Genomic DNA, 22,214 nt, shown 5'->3' with positions numbered 1-22,214 from the left:
TTTGGCTATGGTGAACGGCGGCATGGGTTCATCGGCATGCATGCACTGGGCTGCAGTGGTAGTGAGAGCCCAGTTGGAAGAGCGTGTGAGCTCCATGGTGCTTCTACGACCATGGCGGGCATGTTGGAGGAGCTCCTGGTACTCCCAGTGGCTCTAGGCCATGGTGGTGGGGGCAAAATAGAGGCGGTGGCGCTCCGACGAGGTGCGGTGCGGCAACGTAGGGCTCCGGTGGGCTTCTTCCTCGGCTAAGGTGAGCGCAGTGTGTCTCTCATCATGGCAGAACTGGTCGGGCGTCAACGTTGCCTTTACCGCAACGTAGAAGATGCGGTGGTCTCACCATGGTTGTGCTCTCGGCCATGGTCAGCGTGTCCATGCCTGTGCGCTCCTGCTCTGATGTACAACATCATGGCTGGGGTCCTCCTTTTGGCTAATGGCAGCGCGTACGGTGCGTCCTAGGTCTCGGCAAGCATGGCCATGGCGGTCTCCCTAGCTAACCAGTTGGGCTAGGCCAGAGCTCGAAGCTTCAGCAAGGTTTTGATCATGGCGGTGCATGTTCCATTTGGCTAGGGAGGTGGTCTCAGCAAAATGGCTCACCATAGGGTTTGTGGCGGTAGGATGGCAGGTGTGGTGGCGAGGCGAGGCCGTGATGAGGCGATGCAGTGCCGTGTCGAGTAGCTACATCACTGTAGCTGATCGAGGCGGCGCTCCTGGCTCCGATGAGGTCCTCCCCACCGTGGCTTCCTCCTCCTTGCTTCTCCCTCCTCCCTCTCTCTCGGCTTGATGTTGTGTGGTGCTGTGCCACCAGCGGCGGTGGCGAATGGGCTGAGGGTTAGGGCTCACGGACGTTGGCCTTTATAGCCGAGCTCCAAGGGCTCCAATGGCGGATGGCGATTGGACGGTGGTGATACGTGCAACGCATCCGATGGCTCTCGTGTGGTAGCGTAAGCGCGGCGCAAAGGGGAACAAGGTCATGCGATTTGTGTGACCCTGGGCCCGTGCCTTGCCACGCTGGTCGACCTCCGGTCGCATGGGGAGAATGTGTGGGCGAGGGGAAGAAGACACTACTATACCAGGTGGCTAACAGAGGGGGCCTAGTTGTTAGCTTGTCCTGATGCAGCGGCGTGCAGTGCATGATAGCTGACAAGCAGGGTTGGCTTGTCGGCGGCTGTGCGCGTGTGAGCGGCGATGCTGTGCCGGCTTCATGGGCTACGCGCGTGAAAGGGTGGGTGAGGCTCGGCTGAGCTAGCTGGGCCGGTTCACAAGGCCGAGCAGGCCTAGGCTACTGCTGCTCCCTCTTCTTTCTTTTCTCTTTTTCTTATTTCTATCTTACTCTATGCCATGGGTTGACAACTCATGCATTGATTTGATAAAGGTAGTTGGTTGATTATAGAAATTAGGTCAACGGGTTCATGAGAGATTCCAGAAGGAGTCAAACGGATTCGCTATGGACTTGTGCTCTCCAACCCTCAAAACGAGGCTCAAACACAGGACAACTCAAAAAACTCTGGCAATCACCTACAAACCATCTACATGTATGCAACGTCTTGTTAGCGAGTTGTACTTGTGTTAGACCTAGCAATTACATGTTTCACTCAACTGCAAGAAAATTTTTGAAAGCTCAGTATTTTTGGTTTTCTAGAAAAAATCTGGGTTATTACAAATTGGAGCTGGCACATAGGTCTACAATTATCATTTAGGTTGTTTGCACGATGGAGTTGCATATTTGCTATTTGATCACCATGAAATTGCGCTGTCAGACTGCATCATGGGCACTGAATGAACTGAACCGAACGGCTTCGGTGGCCGGCTATCGCAGAGCATGCATGCCATGTGGACATGAGGATGGCCACGCGTCGCTGGCGTCCTACCCAGCGCGGCTGTGTCAGGCCAGAGCATGCCCTTATCAGCCCCATCACTCACCTGTGATGCCCTGCACTCCCATTTTGCCTTGCACTGCCTCCTCCTTCGCCGGACGAAGCACCATAGCAGCCGCTGAGCACAACCTCACCTCCGCCGTCGCCTCGCGTGCACTGCACCGCACCACCACCATCTCCATCTCACCCATAGCTGCGCCAAGTCCACCTCTACCACCTTAATGTAGTGGCGGAGTCATTTGAGCCTCGGTAAGGGCGTATTGCCATTTTCCCCTTTCGCCTGGAACCTCGTCCGCCATAGCCGCCTCCACGGCAAGCTTGTCACCGCTCGGCTCACGCGTGCTTTTCTTATGATGTTTAGCATTCGATCTTGGTTAGGATGAGTACTAGCTTGTGCTATGATGTTACCTCCGTTAGTGGTCCTGCCGATGAGGAACACGACGACCCGCGCCGCCGCGTTCTGACCTTCGCGCCACCGCATCGTGGCCATGCTCCGTCGAAGCACCTCTAGCCGCCTAGGTTGCCTAGACGTAGTTGCATGGTCGCCGTGGTTCTACAGAGCACTTTGCCTAGGCTTCGCCATAGCCGGTGACAGCTGGCACACCGTAGAGCAGTGCCACCCTGCCGCCATGGCCGGCGACGAGCCCGCTCCGCCACACCTGCACCGCCACCACTTAGGTCACTAGACTCGCCTTGCTCTGTAGATCACGGTGGTCCGACTTGCCTTTACCGAAAAGCTCGCCGGCGATGAACCATGGCTGAACAACACCATTACAGCGCCGCCTCCCCAGTTTACGATCGTTGATGCGTAGGTCCGTCTGACCGGTGGACCCCGCCTGTCAGCGACAAAAGTGAAGAAGGCTAGTCCATTTATTCCTATTTTTGTATGCAACTTTGAAAATTTATAAGTTGAGCTATAGTGTTCCTCAGAAAGTGTAGTATTTATGAAAAATATGATATTAGCTTTTGTAGTAGAGTCTCTAGAAGATTTGAAATGAAACTTAAAATATGTTTTTAAATGTATGTAAACTTGTTTAATTTATATCTAGAGTTCTTGTGTTCCAAAAATTATGAAATTTATGTGGTGATCTGTTCTTGGCAAGTATAAGCTCTGGTAAAAATTTGAGGGTCAGTGCATGAATAGATTTTTAGTTATAGATTTTCTTTTATAATTAAGTGATCCTTGTATGAATTTTTATAAATTATTTATGAATCCAATATTAATGAAATTTGTTGGAGGTTGTCCTAGTACCATATGGATGCTAAGAAAAATATAAAATCTAGTTGCTTGACACTTTCCACTAGGGTTTTCTATTTATGCTATTTTAAGCCTTTATGCCTTGTCATTTTTGCATAGGATGTTTTACTTGGTAAAATGGCACAAAACTTTTATAGTAGTCTATCGGTAGCATTAGTAAGGCACTATGAATTTTTGAGAATTTATGATGTATATTTTTGGTATATGTTTATTATTTACCCGAATTATTTAATTAAAATAAGAAAGGTATTGAAATAATTAGATTGTGATTAAGCATTATGTTTTCTATAGTTCTTATGATGCATAGTAACTGTTGATGTCAATGGTAAAGTTTAGAAGCCACTGGTTGTATACAAATAACTAATTATCGCTTTATTATTCAAATATAGGACTGCATGTATAGTTTTGATTGTGTGGATGATTTCATATGGATAATGGTCCCTACTGTAAAACTTGTTAATAAAAAAGTTGTAGATAACTTACTAATATACCTTGTGTTAAATTTTCACAGCCATAGGACTTAGGGTTTTTGAGTTCTAGCTGTTACAAGTTTGCTGTCTGAAAGGTTTACTTTCTGGACAGATTTAATTGAATGATTTGTTTGCCCAATTTAACTCTTGAACCATAGTGAGAGTATTAAAGGAAAGTTGTATATAATTTTATAAGCTTTCCATAAAGTCTAAGACCACAGCATTTGGATAAGTAGAACTTCAGTTATGAGTAAAATGAGTAGCTGCTGTTTTGTGATATAGTAGATGCATTGTTGAAGTAGTTAATTAAATAATCAAGAAGAGATATGCACATACTCAGTAGAACATGATGCACTTGTTATTACTTCAGCACCATGATGTTAAGAATATGTACAAGAATGCATTCATCATGTGTCATCATACTATACTTGTCAGCATGTATGCATTCGCTGATATCTCATGTCATACTCATGCATCTTGGATCGACGGAGGAGATAACTGTTGCTGGAGTTCAACGAAGGAGAGGAAGGGGACCGGCAGGAGATTCCTCAAGCTACAGCTCCCGAAGGCAATGAGCAGAACCCAGAAGAGCTTCCAGAGTGCCCTGACCACGGCCCCACTTCCTTTCTGAAAGGCAAGCCCCAGCGCATTCTAAGTCTCCCAGTGTTTTACAAAATATTATTCGAGTCCTTTATGATTGATGCATTAGGTTATAAGAGTTATCTGAAAACACTTGATGCATGGAACTACCTTGTCCAGATATATACACCTTTAACCCTATGTAGGTCCAAGATCAAATATATGCTTAGCCATGCTTAGACCGGTAGAAGTCGGGTGATTTCCTAGCCACCTGCGAGATATAGGTTGATACCAAAGCACAGTTGGCTATATTTGCTATCGTGGGAAAAGAACCATGGGGTAAAAGTAAATTGAGGCCGGGCGGAGTCTATGGTAGGTTGACTCATGTGATTCCGTCTGTGCCGATTAAGGACCGTACCGTTGTTGGCGCTGGTTGACAAGATTGAACGCATGCCTATCACTTAGCTGGCCGAATAACTCGTTCCAACCACGAAGCTGAGTAGCTCAACTCAGGTCGGGCCTCACTCTATAAAAGTGCACACTCTAGATGGTAGTAAGGATGTGCGAGGAGCCAGACTGAGCCCAAGGGCAGGCTAGGCCTGAACGTCCTGGCATTTGGTTGTCCTTGATTGTGCGGCGCTGGGCGAACCCACGAAATGTGTGCTTGATTTGTACCAAAGATGACCTAAGACTACCTTGGCAGTAGGTATGTCTGGGGTTGTGTTAGGAATAAATTCCCAGCTGGTTGAAATCGATATGAATCCCCGTCTCTTCCGGATAGTGAGAAACTTGGCTAGTACCAATATTGTAGTAACTGTATTATGGAACATGATGGTTCACATAAACATGAAATTACAATACCTACTATGGTTACTATTGCATGCTCTTAAAATGATATACCACATGTTTGGCACAGGATGGTTGCTAATTTAGAGATGGATAGTCATAATTAACTTGATGACAAAGTCATACTTGTATAACTGAGTTAATCGCTTTTTATGCAAAATGTTGTCAAGCTATCTCCACTTATACAACCTTGCATGATCCTTGGAGTCCTTTTATTTCTGGTTTATGATGGGTAAGTCTAGCTAAGTACCTTCTCATACTCAGGGTTTTATTTCTCATTGTTGTAGATGGCACTGTGTATCATGGTTATTGCAAGAGTTGCTTCTATCCTGCTATGGATGAGGAGTAAGCCTTGGGCAGGCTTCTTTATTAACCCCTCTATATGCTTTTGTGGACTGTGATTGTATGTTGGCACTATATCAAACTATGTTGGCAATTGCTACTTTTAAACTTAATTTGCTTCTGCTTTTGTTTATCAAACTTGGTTTATAATAACTTGTTTCATACTCTGATGATGGAAATGTATCTGTGAACTTTATGTAATATATGACATGTATGTTGAATCCTATATGATCTTGGTTGTTGTAAATCATTTATCGAGACCCATCATGGTACTCGACGGACTACCGGGTTTATATGGTTTCAAGTATAACAGTGCGATCGCTTACGAGCTGCCATTGTACTTGTACTCTTATAAATTGGTCGGTTCTGCGATAGCTGGCATCAGAGCAAGATTCAATGTTAATTGTCACATGTGTATTTAAAACAAAAGTTTTTGTTTTCCAAAACCCTTCTCTAGCAACTAGTAGCTATATAATTAGGTATTTGAAATCTAAAGTGTGCCAGTGATCGCTTTTCTTATGCCCAAGTTAAGGACTATTAGGTGGCTATTTAAGTACTAACTTGGGGGTTTTAATTTCGTCGTCCATACAGGGTTCTATTGTATGGATGCCATTCACTTGAATGGTAATGTATGGATCAAATGCCTCTACGCCAAGGTAAGTTGATGAGTGGCATGACCGCAAGATGTGAGCTCTTATCCATTCAAATAATTACATTGTTCCTACCCTTATAAATTTCTTACTTGGTTATGTAACTCTTATCCATTATGGCCTTATCTCACCCAAAGTTGTACATATTGATGGTACAAATGGCAGCACCAACTAGATGTGAGAATTTCCTAATGGTTTTTGGAATGCCTACCCTACTGTGGAGGGTTTTGCACTTTGCGGGGTACCATGAACCGCCCCTTTATCAATGGAATGAAGAGTACTTGGAGGGACAACCATGGTATGAGGTGCGGCTAACTATACTAGCCCACACATAGGCACCCTTCTGGCAGGAGTGGAAAGCAGAATCAGAAGGGAAAACTCCTTGGGAGGCTGCCCAAGTTGTGGCCTTTGAGGTTTTGAGTCAAATCTGTCAGTAGCATGGGGATGCACTTACCGGCAGTGCAGTGGGTATGTTTCCTTGGGTGGACCCATCCATAGCAATATGGGAACAACCCAACCAAAATGCATTGATCCGAAATCGGGATGAGCGGGCAAATAGCTCTAGTCCCGCTATGAGTGCAATGTTTGTGATGATGAAGATGTTTTGTACATGCTAGGACACCAGGGAATTCTGGCAGGAATCATACACCACTTGCATGGACAAACTCATGAGAGTGGAAGCCGCATAATGCAAGCTCATGAAATGTGTGCGCAAGCAAAACAAAGCCACAAGTAAAGCCTGATGGGAATCCGACCAAGCCTATGTAGCTTTGGGCACTCTCCATGCCCAAATGGAGCAAGTGGATCAACAGAGAGCAACAGCCCAAGAAGCAAGAGCTAATGACCAAGCATTGCTTGCAGGATTATGGGAGCAGTTGGAGGCTGCCTGTGCTGAGGTGTCCATAGCTAGACGCCAGTGTGATGTAGTAGAAAACCATGTCGCTGCAGTAAGGATAGAAAGAGATCGGCACCATGACATGAGTAACACCCAGGACCGTGCCGAAAGGGGCTTATGTCAGCAGCTTGCATATGCTCAACTGCAAGTGATGAACCTTCAACATGAAGTGCACTATCTGAACAACCAGCTGAACCCAATCCTTGATGGGGAAGAAGATGGTCCAAATATGGAGGAAGATGATGATGAGGACGAGGAAGAGGAAGAAGTGGAGCCTAAGGAAGGAGATGATCCTAACTCTGACCTCGATAGTGATCATGATGAGGATTAGATCGCTCAGTACTTAGTAGAAGTGCTTAATGTATCTTCACTATTTATGTAATGGACATGTAGTTTGAATTTGGCATTGGTGATTGGACTATCATGTAATATTGTTATTTGCATGACTATCGCACGTTTGGTTAAACGCTAATGCAAATTCCAGTTGATTTATCAGTGATCATGATTTGAATATTAACATGCTATGAGTCCGATAAGTGATCGAATCGGTGGTGTTATGTTGCGAGAATGAATTATTATGCCTCTATTTTTATTGTATGAATTTGAGACTGTCTCCAGTAATTTTAGTTTGGCATGATTATAAATTCATCTACAATCTTTTGACATCAACTAATAATCGCTTATTATTGCAACTTCGCAGATGACTCACACCCGTGCAGGAGCTAGTAGCAGCCATGATGGCAACGGTGATGACTTACCACTACAGCCACCGCCGTCTACTCAGGAGTTCTTTGCCCAATTCTTGGGGAGCCAAAGGACAATGGAGGAAGCTCTGCGCCTTATCGCGTAGAACACCGCTCGTGCCCACCCACAGCAACAAGGGCCCAGAGCCAAATCAACACAGTTGCTTCAAAGAATTTCTAGATACGAAGCCTCCTATCTTCAAGGTGGAAGAGGAACCACTATAGGTGGACAAGTGGCTCAACACCATTAAGTAGAAGTTTTGTCTGCTAAGAGTCACCGAGCACCTGAAGGCTGAGTATGCGTCCCACCAGTTGCAGGGACCAGCAGGGATTTGGTGGACACATTTCTTGTCCTCTCTGCCTGCTAATGCATGAGTAACATGGGAGCAATTCAAGTTGGCTTTTCAAGGGCATCACATTCCCCTAGGCCTAATGCGCATGAAGGCGGCTGAATTTATGAGGCTCACTCAAGGGACAAAGACCCTCATAGAATATATGCATGCATTCAATAACCTGTCTAGGTATGCTCTAGGTTTTGTGGATACCGAGGAGAAGAAGATAGAGAGCTTCAAGCGGGGTCTTGGCACAAAACTGATGAAGACCATGGCCAATTCCAAGTGCACGACCTATAACGAGTTTATTAGTGATGCTCTGACCCAGAAAAACCATAACAACATGCATGCAACAGCTAAGGGCCGCAAAAGGGCATTTGAGGCAGGTGCCTCTGGATCTTCATAGTCCAGAGCTCCTATCATAGCTAGGCCATAGTTCCATCCACCTGCACCTAAGTTCAGGCCTCCACCCCCAAAAGCTCAGAACAATAGGCCTTAGAAAGCGTTTCGTAAGGCATTCACTATTGCCTTACCTAAAGGAAATGGCAGTCAGGGAAGCTCCACAGGCCCTAGGAGTAATCAACCTTGTTTTAACTGCAATCAAGTGGGGCATTGGGCCAAGGAATGCCCCCACCCAAAGAAGAATGGCAATCAGAATCAGAACAATTAGAGGCAGGCGAACACAAGGGCACGTCCGATATACGTGCACTATACCGCTGTTGAGGAAGTGCCCGCTAGAGAAGTTGTCACGGCTGGTATGTTTCTTGTCAACAAGCATCCCGCTGTTGTTTTATTTGATTTGGGAGCTTCTCATTCATTTATGAGCCAAGCATTTGCATCTAGACATGATCAGAAAATAATCGAAGTAAGCAAGGGTGGTTATAATATAAGTTTAGTGGGGCTACTATTTCTACAAATAAGATAGTCAGAAATGTGCTCATCTCTATCCAAGAGAGGGAGTATACCACAGATTTGATAGTATTACCTGGGTTATCCATAAGTGTAATCTTAGGCATGAAATGGATGAGCAATCATGGTGTTCTCATTGACACTAGCACTCGTACTATTATGTTGAGAGAACCTAAGGGAGGGAATGCTTTTCTAGTACCACTCTCCTAAAATTTTGAACTCCAACACTTAGCTTGTGCTATCCAAACCACTACCCTTTGTGATATCCTAGCGGTTTGTGAGTTTTTGGATGTATTTCCAGAGGAGTTACCAGGTTTACCACCTAATAGGGATGTGGAATTTAAGGTTGAGCTAGTGCTAGGTACGACACCTATCTCAAGAAGACCTTATAGGATGCCACCAAATGAGTTAGCAGAACTTAAGATTTAGTTATAGGATCTGTTGGACAAGGGTCCCATTCAACCTAGTTCATCTCCGTGGGGATGTCCAGCATTGTTTGTAAAGAAGAAGGACAAGTCCCTGAGAATGTGTGTAGATTACAGACCACTCAATGCTGTGACCATCAAGAACAAGTACCCGTTGCCTTGCATCAACATCTTGTTCAATCTATTGGCAAAGGCAAAGGTATTCTCCAAGATTGACTTGAGATCAGGATATCATCAGATAAAGATTAGGCAAGAGGATATACCTAAGACTGCTTTTTCCACTAGGTATGGCTTACATGAGTATTTGATTATGTCTTTCGGACTAACGAATGCTCCCGCCTACTTCATGTACCTAATGAATTTGGTATTCATGCCCGAACTCGACAATTTCGTGGTCGTGTTTATCAATGATATATTGATTTATTTGGAAAACAAGGCAGATCATGAAGAGCATCTGAGGATTGTTTTATCCAGATTGAGGGAGCACAAGTTATATGCAAAATTTAGCAAGTGTGAATTTTGGTTGAGCAAAGTATCTTTCTTAGGTCATATCTTATCAAGCAATGGAATCTCTATAGACCCATCAAAAGTACAAGAGGTCATGGATTGGAAAGCCCCAATTTCGGTTCATGAAGTTTGGAGTTTTCTAGGGTTAGCATGATATTATCGTCATTTCATTCTAGATTTCTCAAAGATAGCTAAGCCCATGACCAGACTACTTTAGAAAGATGAGAAGTACAAATGGACACCAGAATGTGAAGCAGCTTTTCACACCCTTAGAACTCTGTTAACTACCGCCCCTATTTTAGCACAACCCGACATCGAGAAGCCTTTTGATGTATTTTGTGATGCATCAGGTATAGGTTTGGGGTGTGTGCTCATGCAAGAGGGGAGAGTTATTGCATATGCTTCTCGGCAGTTGAGAAAACATGAAGTCAACTACCCTACACATGATTTAGAACTCGCAGCAGTTGTACATGCATTAAAGATATGGAGACATTATTTGTTGGGCAATATATGTCATATATATACTGACCACAAAAGTCTCAAGTATATCTTTACCCAACCAAAGCTGAACATGAGGCAACGAAGATGGTTAGAATTGATTAAGGACTACAATTTAGAAGTACATTACCATCCGAGGAAAGCCAATGTTGTAGCCGATGCACTTAGTCGGAAATCTCATTGCCACACTGAGGAAGCATTGTTGGAAGGTGGTTTCAATTTGTTACATCCTATTGTACTACACAATATGATGATCAGTTGTTCACTAGAGAGCAAGATCATAGAGCTGTAGCAGATAGATGTAGGTATAAGTCATATCAAGAGAAAGATGCTAGAACAAGAAACCAAGCATTTCAGATTAGATGAAAGAGGTGTGCTATGGTTTGAGGACCGACTTGTGGTACCAAAAGACTGTGAGCTTAGAAACCAAATTTTAGATGAAGCTCATTCATCCAAATTGTCTATCCATCCGGGTAGTAGTAAGATGTATCAAGATTTGAAAACCCATTTTTGGTGGACTAAGATGAAGAAGGAGATCGTAGCCTATGTCGCTAGGTGCAATAACTGCAGTAGAGTAAAAGCTATTCATATGAAATCTGCCGGATTGCTTCAGCCATTGCCTATTCCAGGTTGGAAATGGGAAAAAATCAGTATGGACTTTATCACATGCCTTCCAATGACACAGCAAGGTCATGATTCAATATGGGTCATTGTAGATCGCCTCACCAAGTCAACCCATTTTATACCAGTAAACACAGGGTATGTAGCTAAGAGTTATGCCAAACTATATGTTTCGTAGATCGTGAGACTACATGGAGTACCCAGGACCATAATCTTAGACCGAGGACCATAGTTTATAGCTTGTTTCTAGGAACACTTACACCAAGCCTTGGGGACTAAATTGATTAGAAGTTCAGCATACCATCCGCAAACTTCAGGACAGACAGAGCGAGTGAACCAGATCTTAGAAGATTTGCTAAGAGCTTGTGTTATATCTTCCAAAGGTCCATGGGAGAAATGGTTACCTTTAGCTGAGTTCTCCTATAATAACAGTTATCAAGCAAGCATCAAGATGGCTCCATTTGAAGCCTTGTATGGCAGAAAATGTAGAACTCTATTGAATTAGATTGAGCCTGGTGAGAGGAGATACTTTGGCATTGACTTTGTCAATGAAGCTAAAGAGCAAGTGCGTGTTATCCAATAGCATATGAAGGTAGCTCAATCAAGACAAAAGAGTTATGCTGATAAAGAAGAAGACCACTGACTTTTGAAGTAGGTGACTATGTATACTTGAAAGTATCACCCATGAAAGGGGTGAAGAGATTTGGAATGAAAAAGAAGCTTGCGCCTAGATATGTAGGACCATACAAGATTTTGGAATAGAAAGGAAATGTTGCTTATAAGTTACAACTTCCACCAGAGATGAGTGCAATATTTGATGGCTTCCATGTTTCCCAGTTGAAGAAATGTCTTCATGTATCAGAAGAAGTTATTGCACCCACCAACATGAAACTTCAATTGGATTTGACCTATGAAGAAAAGCCAATCCAAGTGTTAGAAGAGATGGAAAGAGTAACACAGAGTAAGATCATTAAGTTCTATAAGGTGGTGTGGAACAATCACAGTGAACAAGATGCTATGTGGGAACGAGAGGATTATGTAAGAGAAGTTTATCCTGCCTTTTTCCAAAAATGGTAGGTCTTGCAAATCTTAGGATGAGATTTTTATAAGGGGGAGGGGCTGTAACACCCTAGGTGTTAGCCTTGCATAAATTGACTTGCATAGCATGAGCATGAGCATCACACATTCATATTTAAGCTTTTACAACTGAAACATGTGATTGAAACATATGAAACATGCTTGTTATTTTATGTTTCTTTGTATATATGCATATGATCATGAGTGAATACATGTAAATGGTGGATGTGAGTCACTAAAACATATTAGCTACACTTAGGTTAACAAATGGAACATTGTTCATGAAGATCACTTTTCATGATCAAGTACTTAAGTGATGTTATGTGTTGACCTAGATAGCCCTATGTGTGACCAATGCATGAAATGAGTGGGTGACCTTACAAATAGCTTAAACATGTTTAGAAGATCATGATGAACAACTTTGGTATTCATGGTTAAGGGTAATTTGGTCACTAAGCCATAGTTTGAGTGTATACCATCTTTTGAATGTAGCATGTTTGACCAAGTTTGAACTATGTGCTAGAGACATTGCATGGAGGTGGTCACTAAAGCAAAGTTGTAGTATTTGGCAAGAGGAACAACTTTTATTTTTGGGTCATAGACTAGTTTAGCTCCTAGCATGCTTGAATTAGGCTCACAAGAATCATCAATTCCCTGTTTTCAACACTTAGCAAATTTCGCTAAGTCATTTTTCAACTGACAGTGCTGACACCCCGACTTTGGGATGACATAACTTGAGATTGGTTGAGATTTAGGGCTTGAGTTCTGAACAAGAATTGTGAAACATCATCAATTTTCCTCGAAGGGAAAATCCATAGAATGAATTTTAATATGATAAAACCAAGAACTGATTCTATCATATTATCATATTTTAGTTGATGGCACAGTCATACATCGTAAGATTTCAAGAATACAAGATATTATATCACTAGGGAACACACCTATTACAGAGTTAATCTAGTGGAAGACTATCGAGTGAAGGCTCCTCCTTCATGGGCATCATCAGAGTTGGCGTAGTGCAGCGTAGATTCCATCTCTGAACCAAACTTGAGCGTAGGCACGAGACCTTCTAATCCTTCTAAGTTTGCATCTCTGAGAAGCAGGAAATCTGCACACCGCCAGATGTGTGCAGGCCATGGTCAGCACCAATGAGCTTTAGTGGAAAAGATAAACAAGGGATCTGGCAATCCTAATATTTGGCTATGGTTTGCATCCTTAGCGCATGAGAAGTAAATAACATTAGTAAAATAATAATAATATCTTCAGGAGCCCTTTGATCAAGGCAAGTATAGCTAAGGACCTTCCTTGTTGTCCTATTCATGAGATGCACTAAAATTCATTTGCATGTGTCCACTTTGTTATCCTATGTAGGAAATCCTAGAATTTGATCTTGAATACCTTGAAACCTAGATTTATGCATTTGGGTAGTGTTATGCTAGCGCTAAACAATAACCATGATCTTGATACTTGACTGATAATTGAGCTTTAAACAATTTAAGATGACTTGTTAGCAATGACAGGAGGGTTTAATTCCCTCTCCTCAAGGACTTGTTTGTAAGTGATCATCCAGGACTTATAGTACAACTGTGAGGGCTATATGGCTCTGGCTTTAGTTGCTTGGGAGACCTCTTCTAGCTGGCTTAGAGGATACTACGAGTCAGGTATAGGACAGCCTCTGTCCTATTGTGCCTTGCTATGGAAGTGGCCTTTTATTTTTTTTGGAAGGGGGTTCCTATATCCAATGACCCTACGGCCCTTCCTGGTTAGATGAACTTCTGAGTAGCTTTATGTGGTTTTTGGTGTCTGGACATAATTAACCCATGCACTTGTAAAACCATGAGTCACAGTGAAAGTGTACACCTCTGCGCAGAGTTAATAAACTGGTATACTAGCCGTGCTCATGGTCACGAGCGGCCAAGGGATTCTTACACCATAAATGAGCTCTTGTTTAATTGTTCTTAACTAAGTTGTCCTTAAGCTAATTGTTGTCTTAGTATAATGATCATGTGTTATGGGAATTATGGTACTACCTTGTTGTTAATAAATGCTAAACTTGATCATACACATAAAAGCTACTTGCAGTTCAACTAGTGTCAGCTATTTGAGCCTCATGAACCCTTAGTTATCTTGTTAAGTACGACATGTACTTATGCCTTGCTTTATCTTTTATATTGGAAAAATCCCAGATGGGTAACAAATCAAGATTGGATTGAAGATTATTGTGATGAGTATTAGGCTTGGTGTTCACCAGTTGACATCCCTGCTGGAGCTTCTGCAAGAGAGTTATCTCAGTAGTTATTATATTTATGTTTGAGACTATGTGTTGAATATTTATTCGCTATGTAATAAACATTGTGTTGGTACAATTCACAATTTGTCCACTTATGTGTGCGACCGTTCCTGGGGTGCACATAAGACTTTTATACATCCTCTTTTGTTCTTAAAACTGGGTGTGACAGATTGGTATCAGAGCACTATTGACTGTAGGATGCAAGCCTAGTTAGAATGGTCATTTTTAGTTTCCTTTGCTTCACCTGTTTCATGCTTTCCACCTCAATCTTGTTATTTGCTAAGTTATGTGCTTCTTTTGTCTTATTCTATTATAAAATCAATTGATTCTATTCTAAATGATTTGAAACTTCTGTAGATGACACATGACCGCAAGTCTGCCCGCTTGTACATTGGATGCTTTCTACCACAGTGTGCTATGTATGAGCCAATGGGGCCTAGAGAGGACGTCCAGAGGAAGAACTAGAAGAATGAGGTTGGTGAAGAGGTCCATTCTTCGCCAACTCTGATAGCTCAATCCCAGCACGTGTGGAGGCGCGGAGTCTTCTAGATTAAAGCAAACACACTCACCACGAGGTGAAGTGTGCCCACTTAGTCCCCGAGCCTGACAGTAGGTGACGTAGTCACATGGTGCTAGGGTCCAAAGTAAAGAAAAGCACAAGACTAGCCAAGTAGGTAGCCAGTCCCTGAGTGTAACCCCAAAATGAGAAAAGCACATTCACCACAAGGTGAAGTATGCCTACTTTGTTCCTGAGCCTAATAGTAGGTGACGTGGTCACATGGTGCTAGGGTCAGAAATAGTCAACAAAAGAAAGTTAACAGTGCGGTGAGGAACCAAGTCGTACTAATAACGCCCCAAGCCACAAGTGAAAATCTTGGAGAAAACAAATCATGGAAAAAAATCGAAGTAATAGCTATACAATAGTAATTACTGAGCCGTAACAGATGGTGGAGAAGTCAGTGAATATTCGGGGAGCAGTAACAACTTGCGATGATAAATGGGCGATACGAGCTGTAGTTGCGTGAAATCCCAGGTAACGGCCCACCACACTATTTTAGAGAATGCGAAGAGGTTTCCCAAAAACCCTTAAATGCGAAAGGTGGGGGGAGTGCTTTATAACTACGGCACCACACCTCATGCTCCCACCTTTGACACTTTGCCATTTCATCTTCCTCCTCAGCACTCGCACTTTCAGATTCATATTCACACACATTTCCATTGCCAATCCCAAACCAGATCTGAGACATGGCATCGAAGAAGGGAGCTAGTAACCCAAATAAGGCAAGCGCCAAAGTTAGCCGTGACAAAGAGTGGGTGCCGTCGTGCACGGGGGAGGCGGAGCTCAACAAGATGGTGGAGGAGGGCGTTCTTCATGACCGCGTCACCACCGGATGGCGGCCAGCCAGTGGTGAGCCCTACCTAATGCCTCATACTAACAAAGCTATAGTATTTGAGGATTACTTCTTGCGCAGGTTAGGATTTCCTGTTCATCCTTTCTTGAGGGATCTATTGGAGTTCTAGAGAGTTAGTCTGTGCAACCTCCACCCAAACACTATCTTGCACATTTCTATTTTCATTCATTTCTATGAGGCGTATCTCGAGATTCTTCCCCACTTCAACCTCTTCTGTCACCTCTTCTGGCTGAAGAAGAAGGGCGGTGGTGGTTCCAAGGTGGTCGGCGGCGTGTATCTTCAACTGCGCGATGGAATGGCAGGCGAGTACCTCACTATGCCACTAAACATGTCACTGAAGGGGTGGAACGCCAGGTGGTTCTACATGAAGCAGAGCCATCCTACCATCTACTACGACACCGACCACATCCTAGAGCCAGAAAAGCTAGTCAGAGAGGCCAAGCAGTGCTGATATGGATCAGGTGAGGGAGCTCCTCAGCCTGATAAAGGGCGTAAAGACGAACGGTGGACTGGTGGCGGTGAGCTTCATAGTGCGCCGTGTCCAGCCCTACAAGGAGAGGGCCCACGTGGGCTTTGACTTCAAGGGAGACACCGACGGCACCCGAGAGAGGACGGAGATGCTGTCGAGGGATGATGTGCTAGAGCGGGCCACAGAGCTATTCACTCCATTTGCCTCGTTCAATGTGTTAGGGCAGACAAGACCCTTTAACTGCATGAACCCACCTCCTTAGGTAAACATCTCAATTGTTTGTTCCCGATCCTTTTTTATCCTGTAGCATTGCCGAGCAACGAACTGTTTCACTTATGGAAAGATCTGTTCAAAGGAACAAGTGGTGTACTTCTCGAGCGTGCCAAGGAGTGATTAGCCATAGGCAGTAGATGCTCGGCCACCAGCTCAGCCTGAGGAAGGTGCCATCAGCACCTCGTCAGAGTCTGGAGGCACAGACGCTGGTTGGACGGAGAGTCCTCCCCCGATGTCGGAGAAAGTCCAGGGGAAGAGGGCAATGACAGATGAGCCAACCCGAAAGAAGAGGAAGACGACGGGTGCCACTCCCCGCAAGCTGGGTGGCATCTCGCTTGGCGGTGACTGAACCACTCGGACATAGAGTGCCGACACAGAATTTTGTCCTGTGCCGAGGACACATGAGCAAGCCAGAAGGGTCCGCTCGATGGAGCTAGAGATCCACCTAGCTTCAACGCAGGGGTGGTCGATCCTGCGCACTCCTCCCGAGACGTGCTAGTCAATTTGCCCTTGTAATTGACAATAAAAGAAAGTTTATCAGTAATTAAGGGCAAAATGTGCTGGTGTTGCCAGACAGTCCCGAATGTGCGACTCTGAGAGCCGATATGAAAGGAGATCGGCTAAATAGTCAATTCTAGCATATTCATAAGAATAAATCAGTTAAAACTCATGGGGTTGTGTAAGAAGAATCGGTTATCGTTCAGGATGAATATCATTTTTTCAACAAATATTGGTCAATGGCAATAAGATATTAACAATAATTAGCTTATACTGAGCCAATGACTGTACGTAACCGAACCCCTTTATAAAAGAAATAGTTCATCATCATTCAACCATTTAATAGAGATAAATCTAATGAACATATTAGATCTCATCTATCACTATGACTAGTGGGGCATGAGGCAGAGTCATGCAGGTCGTAGAAACAACAATAGACTCAACGACCCTAACTTATTACCAATATTAGTGGGGCATGAGGTAGAATCATGTATGCCATAATACAATAATAAGATCATGGGGCTAACACATCTTTCAACCCATCGCTACTTCAACGGTCTCATGACGTGAACTGTTCGTGAAAGCGCTCGATATCGGCTAAAATAGCTGATTCAAGCATAGCACACAGTTAAGGTCATGCCCTCTCAAGAATAGATCTACCAAATAACGATCCCCACTCCATGATGTTAATAGTGGGGTGTGAGGTAGAATCACATAGGCCGTGATAACGGGCCATAAAACGGTTTTGGCTAGCCAATAGATCTACTCAAGATTAGACATGCCTTAACCGCACGCTATGCACAATCAAGATTGATATAAAACAGCCGATAAAACATAACTCATCATTTAAAGTGCAGATTATATCAGTTTAGATTAACAAACGATGGGTTAAAAAGGATATAAGGCCGATCTAGATCAACCCCAATAGGGCAAAGTGATATTGCTGTAACTAAATAAATAATGGAAGCAATAAGCAATATCAGTAACTTAATGAATCTATCCGAACGAATGCCACCCTTAGATAGAGCCAATAACTTGACCTTAATCTAGTTCGAGAAGTGGAGGTCGACTGGATCGATGCAGCCGTACTTGAACTAGACAAGAGTCGATAACTAACTTATACTAGAGTCATAGTGGAGGTCGACTGGATTGATGCAGCCATATGAACAGAGGTATAAGCCATGATGGTACTTACAGATAAGCAGTGGAGGTTGACTGGATCGATGCAGCCGTACTTGCTGAAGAACTCATCGAGATCTACTCTACTCCTACTCCTAAGGGTGGCCGGAGCCAAAAAAGTAAATAACTGGTATTTGATTGATTGTGTGTCTTTTACAATAGCTAGGGTTTGATATTTATACCCGGGACCTACGTATGACTCCTATCTAAGCATGACTCATCACAATCTTTGGCCCTAAGAGAAAATATTCCTAATTTAAGATAACTTGAACCCTAATCTTTTCCTTTTTGTAGAGTCTATCATGTCTTGTCCCAGCGCCGATCATAGCCTTTGTTGTTATCTGCTGGTGCTGCCTGAAGAAGCGTATTCCAGTGCTGCATTCGAATCAGCTAGTTCTGATCTGCATGCAATTGATTCCCTGCCGCCATGATCTTGGGAGCTTTCGAGTCCCTTGCAAGCCTTCTTCCAAATTTTGGTGTAAACACATGCCCCCCAATTTTGGGATAAAAGTAATTTTATTCCAAAATTATCACGTCTGTATCCCCGATAGGTCTACAATCATGGGTAGAGAATCTTGATCTAGGGTCTACCATTTGTCATCGCCTATGTCAGCTCATGAGCCCATGCTTCAAAACTTTTTACGAGAGCATCATTGCTTCACGTGCACTTGGATTCATCTTTCCAGGCCGACTATGAAATGTCTATCCAACCCTAGCGAGAACAACTCAACAATTCAGCCATGTTTCTCCTCTATCTGCCCCCTCGAGTGCTTCTGACTCCACCAGACCCTCCATGGTCTATCCTTTTGCTATGAAGATCTTGAGCGGTTAGAAGAATTCTTGTGCATAGGGTGATTGTGTCGCTCATTCTAGCGCCTCGTTGAGCAAGAAGACCAGCTATTGCGGTTAGAAGAATTCTTGTGATATCACCTGAGTCTTCTCTCTATGCTCGCAAAGCTATTCTAGTGTTTGCAGGGGCTAAAATGTGTGGACACCTTCCCCTTGTTTGTTCCATCAAACGCCCACCAGGAAAGCCACAGGCTTCTTTCCCATAGTTTCTCAGTTCACCGAGAAATTGGCTGGGCCACTATTAGGTGGGTGGCCTTTCCCTTCTCCGGCACACTTTTATTAATGGGCTGATGTGATTTGGTTCACGATGACCTTTGACCTTGTGGGGACCCGGACTATCTTCATTCCAAAGAAGCCTTGATGGGTTGATCTCCGGTCAATGTAAATTCTTTGAATCCATCCTATGATATTTTGTAATTTGGGGAAGCAATAAGTTCGAATCTGTTATCTGTTCGTTATCCATCCCTTGAATTTTTGAAGTGTCGATCCACTTTTGTTTTTGATTCCGATTTCACACCCCCGGTGAAATCTATCTTCTCGCCTTCCAAGGCTATATATACGGACCATGGCTGTGGATCGAACAACAACCCGCTTCGTCTCAAATAAGCCTAGGCAAAATACCCGATACCCATTACCCGTACCCGAATTATCCGAACCCAGACCCGAATTACCCGAACCCGAGGTACCCGATCCCAAATTCGGATAGCGATTTTGATTACCCGAAATTAGTTTGGGTAATTCGGGTAATATCCCCCGGTACCCAAACTACCCAAAGATTTGTTTTTGTCTTTGTATTTATCATGTGTTGTTAGCTGAACCATTTAACTTATCACTTTATTAGAATATAATTCTCTCTATTTGAATGAGTGACTGTAATATATTATTCTCTACAAATTGCTATTGAAATTCTATACAAATTGCTGCTGAAATTATGTATAGATCGCTACTGAAATTTAATGTAGTTTGTTGTTTTCTGTAAATTTGGGTATATCGGGTAATACCCGAACCCGAACCCGAATTATCGGGTACCCGAATTTGCGGGGAGTGTTTTTTCGGGGGTAATATCGGGTAGCAATTTTTATTACCCGAATTTTGAATTACCCGACCCGAAAAAATCGGGTAACCCGAACGCCCAGGCTTAGTCTCAAACCTTCTGCATCCTTAGTATAGTTCTTGCTTTTTCTATAGGTTTAAGATCATGGAGAATAGTAAGAGGTCTGCTAAGGAGGCCCTCAACGGATCTGCATCATCGCGCCATTGCCTTCATCGCTAAGAGGGTGCAACTTGGGCTGCTCCCATCGTTCCAGAGTAGAGGGCTGACTCTGTTCAGCCTTGGGGGTCTCCTTAAGCACCAATTCGCCACCAGCTCCCCTGCTGCCTGAGGAGGTAGATCAGCAATGATGATCTACTAGCCTCCATCGATCGGACTGACCAGAATTTGGCCAGCTGCCTCTCCCTCATAGAATCAGCTTTGGCCATGATTCAAGGCTGATCATCTCTTGAGGCCAGCCTAGTGGAGGAAAGGTTGGCCAGAGCTAAAGCCAGAATCATGGGTGAGACATCTACCACAATTTTTTTTGTCTTCTTCTTAATTTTGCCTTCAAGATTTCTGATCATTCTTTCCTTAAATCTTTTTAGATTTAACTGCTCAATTGGAAAGCCTTCGATCAGCTATGGATCACACGGTGGGATTTGTCAATGCCAGGGGCGCCGTTCTGGTGGTTTGCTTGCATGACATCCCAAACCATGTCAGGGAGGTCGCTCTTCACGGCATTCGTCATGGTGCTGCCACGGCGTTGGCTGCTACATAAGCCCATTCTGGCCACAATCTTCTTCTTCTTCCCCATGGTTTTCTAGATGTGGCACACCCTGGGGAGCATGAGCGTTTGATTGAGGATTTTTCTAGCGCCGCCAACTCTGTAGCCTTCAACACCCTGGCCGATGATATAGTAAGCAAAGTGTTTTTCGGCCCGTAGCTTGTAATAGGTGATATTTAGCAAACAACTTCTTCATCTTGAGTGATTTTCCTTTGTTTCATACTTCATACACATCACTTTGTTCGTATTTACTTTGCTTCTATAGGCGATACACATCGTACCGGCTTTTACCCCTTTGGGCTTATTTTTGTACTAGATGCGATACCTTTCTGATATCGGCTATTAAAGCTAATGACCAAACAAATTGGTTATTAAGTATTAATCCAAACACTAGGGTAATATTTCTTTAGATATTTCCTAGTGATTGCTTGGCCAAATTCTTCCTCTCCTCTTAGTGTTTCCAAAATATAAGCATTACCAGGCGCAGAACGTTTGATCCGATAAGGTCCTTCCTAGTTAGGTGACCATTTGCTGAATTCACTATCCTTTGACCCGATCGGCAATTTCACTTTCTAGACCAAGTCTCCTTCGGAGAATTGCTTAATCTTGACCTTTTTATTGTAATATTTTGCAACCTTTAGTTTATTGGCTTTGATATTTTTAAGAGCATACAGCCGAAGGCAACTCAAGTCCTCTAAATTGTCTATCATAAGATTCTGGTTGACTTCAGCTAACAAATCATTTTGTAGTGTAACATGCCTCGATCTAGTTCAAACTTCCCAAGGAAGAACTGCATTATGGCCATACACAAGTTCGTAAGGCGACGTATTAATTGATCCATGACAGGCCATCCTATATGCCCATAGTGCCTCATTTAGCGTCGAATGCCACTTCCTTGGCTATTTTTCGATCTTTTCTTGATTAGCTTAATCATTATCTAGTTGGACACCTCTGCCTAGCCATTAGCCTGAGCATAGTAGGGAGAGGAATTCAGTAGCTTGATTCCCATACTGGCAGCGAAATCCCCAAACTCTTCTGATGTGAACATTATCCCTTAATCGGTAGTTAGGAATCCCAAAACGATACACAATGTGTTCCTTGACAAAATCAATCATATTCTTTGAGGTTACCATCTTTAAAGGAATTGCCTCAACCCATTTAGTGAAGTAATCTATTGCTACCAATATGAACTTATGTCCTTTGCTTGAAGGTGAAAAAATCTAGCCAATCAAATCAATTCTCCAACCTCAAAACAACCATGGCTTGATGATTGGATTCATGGCCAACACAGATGATCTCTGGACATTACCAAAACATTAACAGTCCTAGCACCCCTTGTAATATTCAAAACAATCTTCCAATATCATTGGCCAGAAATATCCAATTCTATGAATAATCCAT

Source organism: Miscanthus floridulus, chromosome 6, assembly GCF_019320115.1.
Source record: "Miscanthus floridulus cultivar M001 chromosome 6, ASM1932011v1, whole genome shotgun sequence".
NCBI classification, from domain to species: domain Eukaryota; kingdom Viridiplantae; phylum Streptophyta; class Magnoliopsida; order Poales; family Poaceae; genus Miscanthus; species Miscanthus floridulus.
The sequence above is the reverse complement of the archived record's forward strand: the minus strand, read 5'-3'. Positions refer to the sequence as shown.